Here is a 15571-nt window from a genome sequence, read left to right as displayed (position 1 = left end):
TATACCTTGAAGTTTTCTTTGGCAATTATACTCTGTTTTTAAACCAGGAGGAGTATTTTAAATTTGTCACCAGATTGACCTTGCACGTGATTGGTTGAATGCGAGGAAGGTTCACACACAGGCAATTTTGAATTTGAAGGTTAGGTTATTGACAATTCGACAGTTTCGTGTCATTATTGTAAATTTTGTGTTCTTAAACCCTTCTTTATTATATTTTGAAATAAATACACTCATAACTTCAATGTTAATTTGTATGTTTAGTGTTGACGATAACAAACGAAAATAAATATAATAATAAGTAAATAAATAAATAATAATAATTATTAATTTAAATTTACCGCCAAAATATCTAGTGATATTTTCTGGTGATTTTTCCTAGTGTAAATCTGACTTTCGCGTTTACTCCTCCTGGTTTAAAAACAGAGTATAGTGTACGATATGTACACATGTATAAACAGAACATTTCTGCAAAATAATTTAATATTAAAATAGGATTATTTGAGCGATCAGCTCATAGATAACTTATATAGATGTGACATTTACGTAAAATTTTTGTACACGGCACCAGCGCTCCGAACGGCTCGGCCCATTACTAATATTAAATAGCGGCTAACGTGATAAATCTTAAATTTAAATTTTCTAATTTTTTTGTGTGGAATTAAATAAAAAAAATAGACATTTGTGGATTTTAATAATCTTTTTATTAAAATTATTATCATAACCATAAAGTCTTATTTTAATATAAAAGAACAATAACTATAAACAATGTGTAATGATCTAATGATTAATGATACACTGTTAAACATTTTACGAAGTGATTTAACTCTTTCGATATAAGATGAAATATTACCGCGAAAAAGTAGTAAATTTAACTAAATTCTAATAGGTTGCAACACATTTGAATGTCAAAATAACTTTGTTAAAAGATGTTAAAAATACGGTGTTAATCTGTTTATTCCTCACCCTTTCCATTTTGTAGCATTAAATGTAATGCCAATATTTTGTCATCAAGTGTATAACGCCTCCCCTGCAACCTTCTTTCTTCGTTGTCATATTGGCTCAAAAAAAAAGGATTGTTTTAGTCTGTTTAAACTTGAAATTGTCTGCTTAAAAAGTTGTCTCTTTGGTAATAACTTTCTTTTATTTCTTTAGGATGTTATACTCTGGCGCTGGAATTTCCTCTTATACATCACTGCTTTCCTGTATAAATGTTGGGCTTTTGGTGATAAGTCGTCTTGTTTGTGGACTTCCTCCAATAAACTCTCCCTTTGTTTAGCTGTCAAAAAATATCCAATAATGATCCCGATTAACGCTGTTTCCCCATTAAGCTGTAATATGAAATCAAACTTTAAAAAAATTATACTACATTCTTTTGTAATAAAAAGGAAATTAAACGTTTTTTGAATGATGTTTCGTTTATTAATAAATAACTCTTATTAAGAGATATATGCCATTATAGGTAATTTAACCAGAGCTTTTCAAAATAAACGATTTATAAAACACATCATTTCTTACCTGAAGTCTCCAATGAGATTGCACTGGTGAATGTTGAAGCAACCTAAAGTCCCATATCTGCATATGGAGTAGTGGGCGTGTTATTCGAAGCACTTGAAGTAATGATATCCTACATGTGAAAAAAAAATATGCCTCAGTCCTAACAACATTTTGATAATTTTATACACATACTGGCACATTTAATGAGGGTACTACTCCTTTCAACAATTTGTTGTTACGTCCAACATCCTCTCGTCGAAAAGGCTTATCACAAACTCGAAAATTATTATAAATCCTCAAGTGTTCACACTGAACTCGCACACAACATAAAACCCATCTTTGATATATTTCTGGATACATTTGTGGGTTTGGCAATCGGTAGAAACTTCGATACCTTTGTATGCATCCGCTAATGGCACAACTTTTTGACATTTTCTGCTACAAGAAAATAAAATGCATATATATTTATTTTACAAATACCTAATCCAGTTCCATAATCAATGTTTAAATTTCAGAGGTTTTTTATGAGCATTAGTTTCCATATTATTTTAAGGGCAACTTATATTTAAAAATTTATTATGAAACTGGAGATCATAATATAATAATATGAAATAAATAAAACAAAGTATATCAAATGTACTTACCACGAATAAAATTTCGTAAATTTCTTTAAAATTTACTATCAAACACAAAGCGGCATCAAAACACCAACCAACTTGACAAACAACTTAGAAAACAGTAGAAAAACAAATTGACGAAACGACTACTTAAATCCTAAAATATTTATTAATTTAAACTGCCAAGATAAAGTAGATATCTACATAATATAACGCAATATAACGCCATCTATCCCGTCGGCCCGATACTAAAAATGACGTCACTTTGTACGAACACGACGTTAATAAGTGCCAGGGGTATGGATCAGCTCGATAACTAAATAAGGCCCTCTCGGCAGTTCCATGTTGTTCCAACGATCCAGTATTGTACATTCCATCTGAAGTTCCAACACCTAAACTCATCTAATAATTTTTTTTTTAATTAAATTCGCTGAAAACATGCAATAATTGAATTGTCAATATGACAATCAAGTCAATTTTAAAAATATTCACAATTTATGAACAAATCGACATGTACGGGTGGATGGTGTGTACTTAATTGTTACATGTTATTTTTTTTCATTTTACTTTTTACGACTTTATCGATTTACTATAACATTGTACCATATAAGCTTTAAATAGTACGTAAACTTTTACTACACTTTTACGAGTACTTTTAATGACCAGGCTGTGTGAACGAATATAGGGAAAGTCACAAGTGATCTAATCTATGCACCTTATATATAAATAAACTCACTTAAAATTAAAAACACACGTTCCATTTTAAACATTCCAAAATTAGATTTGAATTTATTGAAATTTAGGTTATTATCCTTAATAAAACCTAATATTCCTTAATCCTGTAACGACCCCTCTGGGTTGGGTACAGAGTACAGCTTCTCTTACAAGGTTTAAATTACTGGCTTTAGTGAACTTAGGTGCCCTTTTGCTTGGCCGGTTTAGGTTTTCATTATACTACAAATTAAACGCGTAGGGTAACCGTTTATCGTCACTGGTAACCGCATACTTTAATGATTCAGATCAATTCGACTTAATTACCCGGAATTTAAAGTTTATGTCTTGAGATAAAGGGGTCGATGTGGATAATTAACCCTTAATTTAATTATACTATGTATTTAAATTTAAACAAACTAATATTTTTATAATTTTTCTCTATATCGTATTGACTCAGCATATATTTTATGGAGCGAATAATATTCGGTCCGATTAAAAAGTCGTATTTATGCATCAGAAAATCGGCGAATGTATATAATTTGAATAAATACGTTTTGCAGCGATGCCGACGCGAGATTTTTCAATTTACCCAGCATATGCGGGCGCGTCATCTGTAAGGCTCCGTCGTCGTCGTTTCTATTTACCAACGTATTAGCTATTTCTCGTCGACGATGCGACGCTGAGTCCTTCTTCCGGCTTCCGCAATAAGTCGTATGTATATGCAATACGTCGTGATCTTTTTCGTAAAAGTATTAAAGGTGAAACATATAAACTATTTAAATACAAAATACACCTATGCGAAGTTAGCCCCCAATTAGATAGGATTTTACATGTATAGTATTTTGATTATAACAAGAGAACCAGTCAACCGATTTCGATAAACAATGCCCGATTCGAAATCTCGAAAATCTCGAAAATAACACAAAAATGACCTTTTTTAAGTGGTGATAACTCGTAAACGATGTACCCGATGATCAAGATATATACGTCATTCGATTCGTCATAGTTTCTTCTATCGAAATCACAAAATGCCCGATTTCAACTCTCCCGTTAACCTTGTACAGCCCACGGAATGACACCGTGTTCGACTGCAGGAAGTTAGCCCCCCATTTTTGGATTTTTAAATTTTTCATTGTTGTTCTAGATTGTTCTAGAGTTGTTCTACATTGTTCCAAAGCGGCAAATCGAAAAAATAAAAATTCCGCGAGAAAACCGAAAAAACAGGTTTTTTGACTAGCCCCCCATTTTTGGAAAAATCAAATTTTCTTTATTATTCTGGGTTGTTCTAGTTGTTCTAGTTATTGTTCCAGAAAATCAAAATTATGGGATACAGCATTACGAAGTTATAACTAAAAATAGGTTTGGCCGCCGAAATGTCTAGTTGATTGCAGTGACCATAGTTTTTCTATTATCAATTCCATATTACAAATATATACTTATTATAGCTAACGCAATCTGGAACAGCTATTATTTTCACTAGAACAATTCTCTAAAGGGCACTTTACTCTTTGAAAGTTAAAGTTTTTGGAAATTTCAATCAGTAATTCTTGTGTCAGCGGTTTTATATTACACAATAAGGATTAAAAAGCATAGAACAATCTAAAACAACTCAATTAAATATTATTTAATGACTTACGAAAAAAATCCGTACAAGTTGAAGAAGCTACTGAAATAAATGTACAAATGTGCATATACACTCAGCAGCAGAAGTCTGCGTACAAAGAACGTAGTATGCTTACGCGGTAAAAAATAGTGATAATCTAATGCGATAAACTTCAATTCATATTTTTTCTGTATTATCTAATTTATTAACAAACTATAAATCAATAAAATATAAACATTACTTAATAAAAAAAATTTAAACTAAAAATACTTCAAATAATGCCTATGCAAAAATCTGCGTACAGATCAAGGCGACTTCTATAAAAAATATATTAGTAGGAGGTCGGATAACCCTTACGTTTAATGACCTCCCTTAAACGTTTCTGCATGGATTGTACTAATTTCTTCGTGTCTTCCTTAGTGATTTTTGCCCATTCGTCAATCATAACACTTTTTAGCACTTCCTTCGATGTTATATTATGTTGACGAATCCTGCGTTCCAATAAATCCCACGAGTCTTCAATAGGATTTAAGTCCGGTGACTGTGGGGTTGTTTTCAATTGTTTTGGGGTGTTATATAGCAGCCAAAGTTTGGTATTGTGGGCACAACGTTTAGGGTCGTTGTTTTGTTGAAAAATGTATTCGGACCCCAAACACAAGTTGTCGGTGCTTGGCTTCAAATTTTCCTTTAAAATGTCTATATATAGTTTATGGTCCATTGTGGATGTTATAAATGCCAATTTTCCTACTCCTTTGGCGCACATACATCCCCAAACCATCACTACACCACCTCCATGTTTTACAGCAGCTTTTAAGTTTTGAGGATCAAGAGCAGTACCGGGTTTTCTCCACACAAGTTGTTTTCCTTTAATGCCGAAGATGCAAAATTTACTCTCATCTGTAAAAAGAACCTTCTCCCAGAACTCTATAGGCTTATTTAGGTGTGCTTTAGCAAAGGCGATCCGCTTCTTTCGATTAACATCTGATACAAATGGTTTTTTTCGTGCAACGTGACTGGTAGTTGGCCTTTCATAATATTCTTCTCACTGTATCTTTGCTGATTGTCTTATGAAACTGCTGTTGTACATTTTCTGCTATTTTTGTTGCTGTCAGCCTAGGTTCTTTTCGTACCTGCTGCACAATGCTTCGCTCCTCTCGGTATGTTAGAAGGGATGGTCAACCCGTTCGCGGTCGTGAGACGTAGTCTCCAGTGTTTTTGTAGTTATTAATGACTCTCTGAATAGAGGAATGTGATCTGCCTACAGTTGCTCCTATTTCTCGTAGAGTTTTTCCCTCTTTCCATAGCTTTACAATAATCTTTTTTTCTCCAACTTCAATTTCTTTTCCTTTCGTCTCCATTCTAACTTTTAGCTTCCAATTCTTTACTAATGCAATTGAAATCAACTATTTTGTTGTTAAAACCAGAAACACCTATTTACAAAACCGGTTTACACTAGTCGCTTTGCTCTGTACGTAGATTTTTCCATAGGCATTATTTGAAGTATTTTTAGTTTAAATTTTTTTTATTAAGTAGTGTTAATATTTTATTGATTTATATTTTATTAATAAATTTATATATTGTTAACATGCAGAAAAAATATGAGTTGAAGTTTATCGCATTAGATTATCACTATTTTTTTACCGCTTAAAGCATTCTACGTTCGTTGTACGCAGACTTCTGCTGCTGACTGTATGTTTATAAATGAGCAAAGTGTTGTAACCATATTATTCCATGATATTAGTTTATTTACATAATTTAGTTTATTTAGTTATAGTTTACCTTAGAATAAGTTATTGTACTGATATAGTAATACTGATCGAATAGTTATTGTATTATTTGTTAATTTAGTTTATTTATTAATTTATTACTTAGTTTATACACTTTAAATCGCAACTTATGTTTTACTATTATAAGTTTAAAGAGAAAGGTGAAACTTGTGATTTTTAGAAAATTAGGATGGTCAGATTATTCCATATTTTTTAAAACTATTATTACATTAAAGGTTGGGTTCACTGATTCAACAAAATCTGTCCGATATCACAATAACTGAAATTTAAGGTTTTTCTAGTGAAAATAACAGCTGTTCTGAATTGTTTTAATTGTTGTAAGTACTAATTTTTAATATGAAACTTTAAAAGAACTAAAGCCGCAGTGATTAAATAAACATTTTAAGTACCTAGAACAACAAGAACAATTTAGAGCAACAAAAAATATGTGATTTTGCAAAATTAATATCCATGTTAAACGTAAAACACATCTAGAACAATTTGAATCGACAAAGATTGAGTTATTTTAGATTGTTCTATATTTTTTAATTCTTGTTGTGTAATATAAAACCGCTGACACAAGAATTACTGACTGAAACTTCGAAAAACTTTAATTTTCAAAGAGTAAAGTGCCCTTTAGAGAGTTGTTCTAGTGAAAATAATAGCTGTTCCAGATTGCGTTAGCTATAATAAGTATATATTTGTAATATGGAATTGATAATAGAAAAACTATCGTCACAGCAATCAACTAGACATTTCGGCGGCCAAACCTATTTTTAGTTATAACTTCGTAATGCTGTATCCCATAATTTTGATTTTCTAGAGCAATAACTAGAACAACCCAGAACAACAAAGAAAATTTGATTTTTCCAAAAATGGGGGGCTAGCCAAAAAACCCGTTTTTTCGGTTTTCTCGTGGAGTTCTTATTTTTTCGATTTGCCGCTTTGGAACAATGTAGAACAACTCTAGAACAATCTAGAACAACAATAAAAAATTTAAAAATCAAAAAATGGGGGGCTAACTTCCCGCACTCGGATTTTAATGGTTTATATCTCAAATGAAAGCTTACGTCTGGCTGAATGCATATGTCAAAATGCCCGATTCGAAATATTTAAGAATTTTGAATAAAACACAACAAATTAATTAATCAAATAAGTCAATTATCATATATTATACAACAAGACGATCGAAAATACTCGATAATACGAGACGTATTGCCTGAAACACCACGAGACCGAAGGTCGAGTGGTGTTTTTTAAGGCAATACGTCGAGATTCGTGTATTTTCGATTGTCGTGTTGTATATGGCTAGACTATTTCATGAAAAAAAAATATACATATTTTTAGAATTTTAATATTTTTTTAATAAATTACATTGATTGTTATGGAAACATGCATGGATGTCTCGAAATTAATTAAATGTCAAACAAGTGATAATACAAAGGTTCGTATTACAGCGATAATACAAAGGTTCGTATTATCGTTCTCCATGGTTACGGCCAAATAACCGCTGAAATACTCGCAATTGACGGAAAACCGCGAATTCTTATTGGCTGTTAACGATATGAATGAAATAGTCTCCTTAACTAATTGACCAATTTTAATCATCAACATCTCGATCGAAAGTATGATCTACAATGAATGCGAAGGTGGAAATGCCCGATTTCAAAATTTACTGATTACCTGCGTACGGTTGTTTAAACAATTCAGTGAGTGGTCTGATTTTGTCTATCACATTCTTCAACATTTTTATTTTTATTGTCACTTATACATTATTTTTTATGGAATATTCAGAAAACATTTTAACTTTTGCAATGAAGAGAAAAATATATTATACAATTTGAAGGAAAAGTTGGAAAAGTTTAAGAAAAATTGGATATAATAGAAAATTTTAAAAGAATTGTAAAAATTGAAAGAAATGTAAATTAGCACCTTGCCCCTGAAAACTTTATTTATATTTCAATATAAACAACAGAGTTATGGGTTGGGGCGCTTTTTGTGTGAAACTATATACAGCTAAAAATATAAAATTTGAAAAAGAAGAGTAGAAAACTAGTAAGAACAACAATAAGTTATACTAAAGGTAGAAATACTAAAACCAAAAATGAAAAAAGATTTTCTGTTTTAGTACAAATACATTTTAAATCAGTCTATTACTTTGTTCGTTTGTTTACATACTTTATTATGATTAGTAGAATATTTCAAACATTTTCACATTAAGTTGTTCTCTAGTAATAATCCGTTTACAAAAAATTATTTTTTATGTAAGTAAGACTTCCAGGCAGTAAAGTCACTGGAATCGTTTAAACAATCGTACGTACTTAATTAGCAAATTTAGAGATCGGGCATTTCCATTTTCGCATTCACCATGGATCATACTTTCGATGGAGATATTGACGACTAAAATTGGTCAAATAATAAAGGAGATAATTGACTTATTTGATTAATTAATTTTTTGCGTTTTATTCAAAATTCTTAAATATTTCGAATCGGGCATTTTGACATATGCATTCAGCCAGACGTAAGCTTTCATTTGAGATATAAACCATTAAAATCCGTCAAACCGTTCTTTAGTTATAGCGAATGTAATCAAAATTAATTTTTTCTTATTGGGGGCTAGACTTCCAGTCGGCAGATTCGCGGGGTCATTTCAATTGCTGTACGCAGGTAATTAGTAAATTTTGAAATCGGGCATTTCCATCTTCGCATTCATTGTAGATCATACTTTCGATCGAGATGTTGATGACTAAAATTGGTCAATTAGTTAAGGAGATAATTGATGTGTTTGATTAATTCGTTTTTTGTGTTTTAATCAAAATTCTTAAATACTTTGAATCGAGCATTTCGACAACTGCATTCAGCCAGGCGAAAGCTATCGATTGACATATAAAACATTAAAATCCGTCAAACCGTTCTCTTATTATAGTCGATTTAGTTTAAATTAATTTTTTATATTGGGGGCTAGATTTTAACGGTCGTTTATAAGTGCGTAAACAACGAGCCGAACACGGTGTCATTCCGTGGGCAGTACAAGGTTAACAGGAGAGAATTGAAACGGGCATTTTGTGATTTCGATAGAAGAAACTATGACGAATCGAATGACGTATAGATCTTGATCATCGGGTACATCGTTTACGAGTTATCACCACTTAAAAAAAGGTCATTTTTGTGTTATTTTCGTGTACCTTCGCATTATTTTGGCGTTTTAGCGGAATTCGAGAGAGATTTCGAATCGGGCATTTCCACTTTCGTATTGGCCATCGAATGAGACATTGTTTATCGAAATCGGTTGACTGGTTCTCTTGTTATAATCAAAATACTATACATGTAAAATCCTATCTAATTGGGGGCTAACTTCGCATAGGTACAAAATATATACAGGGTGTATCTGAATGACTGCAACAAACTTCAAGGGGTGATTTTTTAGTGAATTTTAAGGGTACTTTGATATATGAACTATGGGCGACTTCGGCTCCCCTAAGGAGCTACACCCCTCCAAAAATGGCGGAAAATTTTGGTTTAATTTCTTTTTCTCAAAAACCATAAACGCTAGGAAAATGAAATTTGGGGAATATGTTTGACTCATAATAGGGCACGTTTTGACCCTATTTGTACTTTCAACCTACCCTTCTAAACTACTAAACGAAACCACCACCGTTCAATTTATGCCTAGATTTTTTTATGCAGATGGTAAATACATTTAAAAAAAATTTACATAGGTAGATGAAAGTATCCTAAAACTTTTTTGTCTCTCTAAAATTTTTCCAAAAACGACTAATTTTTGAGAAAAAAAATAATAAAGCAAACAGTGCCCGTTAAACAACGAGGTTGTTGATCAAAAGTTGGAATGAATTTTTTTGAAAAAATCTTAGTAGGCTTTGTAATCTTTGTCAGAAATATTTTTGACGTTTAAATGTCAGTGTTTTTCTTACTATTATCATTGTTTTTCAAATAAAGTTCTATCGCATTTACGCTCGTTCACTCGACGTTTCACAATTTTAAATAAAACAATAATAATAGTAAGAAAACCACTGATATTTAAACGTCAAAAATATTTCTGACAAAGATTGCAAAGTCATTCAGATACACCCTGTATATAAGTTTGGAGAGTTACTTCTTCGTGTAAATCAAATGCGATTAATAACGTTATTAAGCACATCAAGCATGAACTACTTACAATTAGAAACGGTTCGAGAGGAATTTTGCGATAAGCATTGTTCGAATACGCAAACCTCAGCGGTCTGTGACTCTTCCTAAAGTTGAATACGCGTTGAACTTGGAGAAGTAAGTTTTAACTAATTGTAAGAAGGAAACTATTCTATACTAACTACAATTACCATGAGAAATTTAACTACTTGTAAGTTTCTAAAATAAGATAACTTTGTATAGGTACTTATTAAAATTAAAAAAATCGTGCTTTGCATAAAATTACAATTAATATTATTTCGTGGCCTTTCCTTTCGTTTCATTTTGACGAGTCTTTCTTCTTTCATCCTCAACACATGACCCGCCCATTGTAGTCTCTGGGTTCTAACGTAATTGTATCTCTGCTTACTTGAGGTGGTTCCTTATACATTTGGGGAACCCAACCTAACTCTGGGCCCATCTCAACTTCGTTATAACGTCACAATATCACACCAGGCATTGTTACTGTTGATTAATAAATCATATATATATTATATTCCATATATATGCCAATTCAATTCAAATAAAGAAATCTCCAAGCATGCAGAAAAGCAAAGAAAAGAAATAAAACCAAAGGGAATAAAACGCAAGCGAGTGAGCATACAAAGAAATTTGAAAAGGAATGAAGCCTTTCCCCTTAACAGGTACGCTCTCTTTGTGTATTACAAAGACTAGGTTGGGGCGTTAAAGATCATTAAAGAGCGGTTTTTCGTTTTATATTCACTTGAAAAATAAATTAAAAAAAGGCATTCTGGAATTTTCTCAACACCTCGTCTTAATTAAATAGCGTCCGTGAACATTTTTGAGGAGCTTTTCGCCAGATTGGCGTCCCTCAAATAAAACGGCTTTTACCTATTTAACATTAGGAATTCGGATTCGTTGATTTTACTTTACCATTTATTTATGAAATAATAAAATTTAAACATGTGGGTTGTTACTATATATTTTAAAAGGTATTCAATTTAAACTAACATAAAATATACACATAGATTATGCAGGAACCAGTTTAATCCTACAAAATAAACAAACCAAAATATGTAATCACAAAGTTTAGTTTAGACTATATTAAAGAAATCGAATAATATTTATTTATTCAAGTTTTTTTTAATCTAATAGAATTTCAATTACATAGGAATGTACTAGTAGTGGTTAATGATTGATCAGGAATTTGCTGAAAGTGCAATTGGGTCAGTTACAAACTGCCAGATTCTCCCATTACGGAGCTGTAATTCTGATAGAAGGAGTAATCTCTGATTGCATTTCGAGGTATTAACCGAACCATGCAGGACAACATAGTTTGCAATTGATTTTCACGACATTGACCTTTCGGTCCATGTACAACCAACAGTTATGGGATGTTGAGAAATTAATATTACCCATCTCAGATGGAGATAAGCATGAATAAAGTGTCCTAGCATTAAATTGATAATACCCAAAGCTAATTGCATTACAAATTATACAGGAAGGTAGGTATGTTTCATAATAATATTTAAGTTTATTTTGTTTTTATTCTTACCGTTTAAGAATCGCGTGATGTCTTTTTAATGTGGTAATTATCGCTTTTAGTTTATAATAAGGTTATCGCTATAAAGATGGAATGACGAATGACATGCAATATTTAGAGGATTTTATATAGACGAATAATAACAAGATTTTCATTACGTTTCCATTAACATTCTACATAGAATTAGATGATCTCATTAATCTCCGTATAGTCTTGAACAAATCAAGTCTGACGGCGAGCTTAAACTTTCCAAGTTCAAAGGACTCCCAGCTACGTTGTCGTCGTCATAGTCGTCTTATAGCAACCAAGGAGGACTAGGAAGATAAAAAGCGAGAGGGGTGAAGTAATTTTCGCTCATACAACGTGCAGCAATTTAGCGAACGATGTAAGTCGTCGCAAGAATTGCTTTCGGAGGATTCTTACCTCGTCTGGTGCACTCTCGTCGTGAGGTAGATTTCTTGCGAAAAAGATTCGAGACACACACACGTCTCACGCAAACTAGCGGATTTCCTTTTGAACTTTGCCGTCTTTATGAGGATTCTTTCAGATTTATTGTTCTTTCTTTCAGGGAATCCCACATATTTCAGCTATTATGAAGTACTTGAAAGTAAATCTTTTTCGTGTATGGTATCAATCGATTCTTGACGTATTTTTAATGTTAATTAATTCAATCAACTCTGTGAATTTTGATAATTTAACTATCCCAAATCGATTTGGTCATCGAAAATTAATTTGGATTGAAATTGCAATTAAGTTATTGATCTAATTGTATGAAAATTTGATTTATACATTTCGCATAAGGATAATCAAATTTCAATCGAAATTGAAGATCTAATTACAAGGGATAATTGAAAATGATCAAAAAAAGATTAATATTTATTTGGTTATTTCTTTCCATCTCAAATTTAATGTAAATGCAATAAAACATGTGTGTATTTATAGATGGATTCTTTTAATTTTAGCTCTACCGGTTTCGATCAATACATTTAATCATCTTCAGGAGCAACCTAATGTAATATAAATAAAAATCATTTACTAAAATTAACAACATTCACAAATTTCTGTTACTATCGTTACATTATGAACAAAATAAAATGAAACTCACGTCAGTAAATATATTTTCAAAAGACATATTTGTTAGTTAATTAGGCTGTTATCCTCTTACTCTTGATATTTTAACTCTTCTTTTCCTTGTTACCCAGTTATTCAGAAATATCCAATAAGGCTACCATGCAACAATATGCGCCATGCGTTTCTTTACTTTATGTATTTGTAATGAAGTTAGTTGCTTTTATACATTTTAAATTTAAATTAATTTGTGAACAAAACCATTTAATTAATATTATCGTCATTGTTTAAAAAATTATCTAATTAGTATCATGTTCAGTCACATTGTTGTGTCTTAAATGTTTGTGGTGTAATAAGGTTTGTCAAAGGTACACTGTTGGAAATAATTCACGAGCACACCCTGTATAATCTGAACGCGTGAAGATAAGTCCATAATATTTGCGGAGCACAAAGGTTTACTGTAGACGAGTTTATTCAGGGAGTTTCGAGTTGTTCCGTCGCGGCATTGTTGTCTGAGCCACCCTTCCAAGTGGAACATTCCGTTGCTATGGAAACCGAAGTGGATGGAAAATACCGGTCGTTTTTAGTGTGGTGTGAGGAACCACATTGTTATCGTACTCTGTGCGCAATGGATGGGCGATCGCGTTACTTAAGCGAGTTTGAGCGAGGAATGTTTGTGGGTATGCACATTGAGGGTGTATCATTCTGTGAAATTGCGCGTTGTCTCGAGCGGTCGTTATCGGCATTGCAACGGGCATGGCGAGAATGGTCTGAGGTAGGACATAGGTAACTTCAGCCGCAGCCGGGACGGCCCTGCGCGTCCCCAGCACACGAGGATCGCGCTCTTGTGCTCAGCGCTTTAGCGTCGTGTGTGTCTTCCTCAAGACAACTTGGAGCTGTTTGACCACCGGCAGGGGAAGGCGCACTCACTACGTGAACTGTATGGCGGCGTTTCGTAGATAGTGGACTGCTCGCACGTCGTGCGATACAGCGGATTCCAGTAACACCCGAGCACCGCAGCATACGTCACGAGTGGGTCGACGCTAGGCATTAGTAGGTTGCCGAGTAGAGGGACATTTTGTTTTCCGACGAATCAAGATTCGAATTGAGCACCGGTGATGCGCGAATTTTAGTTCGTCGGAGCCGTGGTGATCGTCTACTCGAGCAGTATGTGCAAGAACGCCCTATCCACCGACAACCAAGCATTATGGTATGGGGTGCGATTACATATGGTGGACGTACACGTCTGCTGCGTGTATAGCAGACTATGACGGGTCAACGATACGTAGATGAGGTGCTACGGTCCGTTGTGCTTCCCTACGTTCGGCGGCTCCCAGGCCTGCTATACATGCACGACAACGTACGACAGCACATCGGGCGTGTTGTACAGACCTTTGTGGAAGAGCACCATATACGAATGCTTCCATGGCTAGCTCGGTTTCCGCATCTGAATCCGATCGAACATGTTTGGGACATGACTGGTCGGAGACTTCTACGTTATCCGGCTTCCTTGGCTAACGTTGAGGAGCTATGGAGGTGAGTTGAGGTGGCATGGTTGGCCATCCCTCTCGCTACAATACAGCGACTTATAGACTCCATGCCACGTCGTGTAGCAATGGTACGCGAAGCTCACGGGGGATACTCTCGCTATTGATGTTTCTCCTCCCAGCAGAGTTATGCCGCTCTCCATGTGAGAGTAAGTTACACTACTTTAGTACTACTTCCATAACAAATTTTATTGCGCTAGACACACGCGTTCAGATTATACAGGGTGTGCTCGTGAATTATTTCCAACAGTGTATAATATGTGGAAAATGGATCCTTTAGGAAAGGTGTAGATTTTAGGGTGACGAAGGGATTTTTGGTTGCCATGGGACCCAAAGTGTTGCGATGTTCCTATTGCAACCTTACAGGACATCCTCGTTCACTTGGGGGTTTTTTTATTTAAAAGGGTGGGACTGTTAAGTTTCTGTATGGTACTAATTAAATTTCCCTGGTGTTTGTTGCATGTTATTCAAGGGCTAGTTCTGTATGGGTATTTTAATTATGTTATTTTATCTTGTTTGTATGACCGTAATCATATCGTGTGATAGAATGGTGTTTTTTCAAACTATGGAACAGGAAGAAGGAATATGGAATAGTATAGGATAGGTGTGGATTGTAGTGTTATTGGAAGGAAATGTTGGTTGCCAGGGAACCCAGAGTGTTGCGATGTTCATATTGCAACCGTAATATGACATCCTCGTGCATCTGGGGGTTTATGGGGTGGGGTATATGGAGTTTTCAGGTAAGTGTATAGTGGTCTGTTTGTGGCCATTATCTGCTCATTCAGGCAAATCTTATCTGGGTTGTTAAACTTAAATTTGTTAATCTCATAATTCTCCAAACTTTCCATCAGATGACTCTTGTTTTTATGGTGTAAAATTGTTTTTGTTCTTGTGTTCCTTGATCCTCGTTTTTAATGCTCTTCCGGTTTCCCCTATGTAAGTTGCTTGGCACGTGTTGCATGTCAATTTATACACTCCATTATTATCAAGTTTGTTGATTCTGTCTTTGTTGTTTAGTAGTATTTGGTTTATTGTATTGTTACTTTTGGATATTATACAAACATTATATTTTT

General features: G+C 33.6%; 1 protein-coding gene and 2 long non-coding RNA genes across 4 annotated transcripts in view; 1 reads left to right on the top strand and 2 right to left on the bottom strand.

Moving 5' to 3' along the window:
- Nucleotides 1-15571, top strand: part of LOC111419407 (dopamine receptor 1-like) — a 160036-nt gene that overhangs the window by 57102 nt on the left and 87363 nt on the right. The gene's annotated exons all lie outside the window — the stretch shown is intronic.
- Nucleotides 1252-1618, bottom strand: LOC139429141 (uncharacterized). The gene is made up of 2 exons (XR_011639840.1): nucleotides 1516-1618; nucleotides 1252-1328 (listed from the first exon to the last, which is right to left on the bottom strand). It is a non-coding gene; the product is annotated as an uncharacterized lncRNA (long non-coding RNA).
- On the bottom strand, nucleotides 12817-13101 carry LOC139428931 (uncharacterized). The gene is made up of 2 exons (XR_011639609.1): nucleotides 12989-13101; nucleotides 12817-12890 (listed from the first exon to the last, which is right to left on the bottom strand). It is a non-coding gene; the product is annotated as an uncharacterized lncRNA (long non-coding RNA).

This window comes from Onthophagus taurus, chromosome 2, assembly GCF_036711975.1.
Source record: "Onthophagus taurus isolate NC chromosome 2, IU_Otau_3.0, whole genome shotgun sequence".
In the NCBI taxonomy this organism is placed as follows: domain Eukaryota; kingdom Metazoa; phylum Arthropoda; class Insecta; order Coleoptera; family Scarabaeidae; genus Onthophagus; species Onthophagus taurus.
Note: the sequence above shows the minus strand (reverse complement) of the source record. Positions and strands in the feature narration are given on the sequence as shown.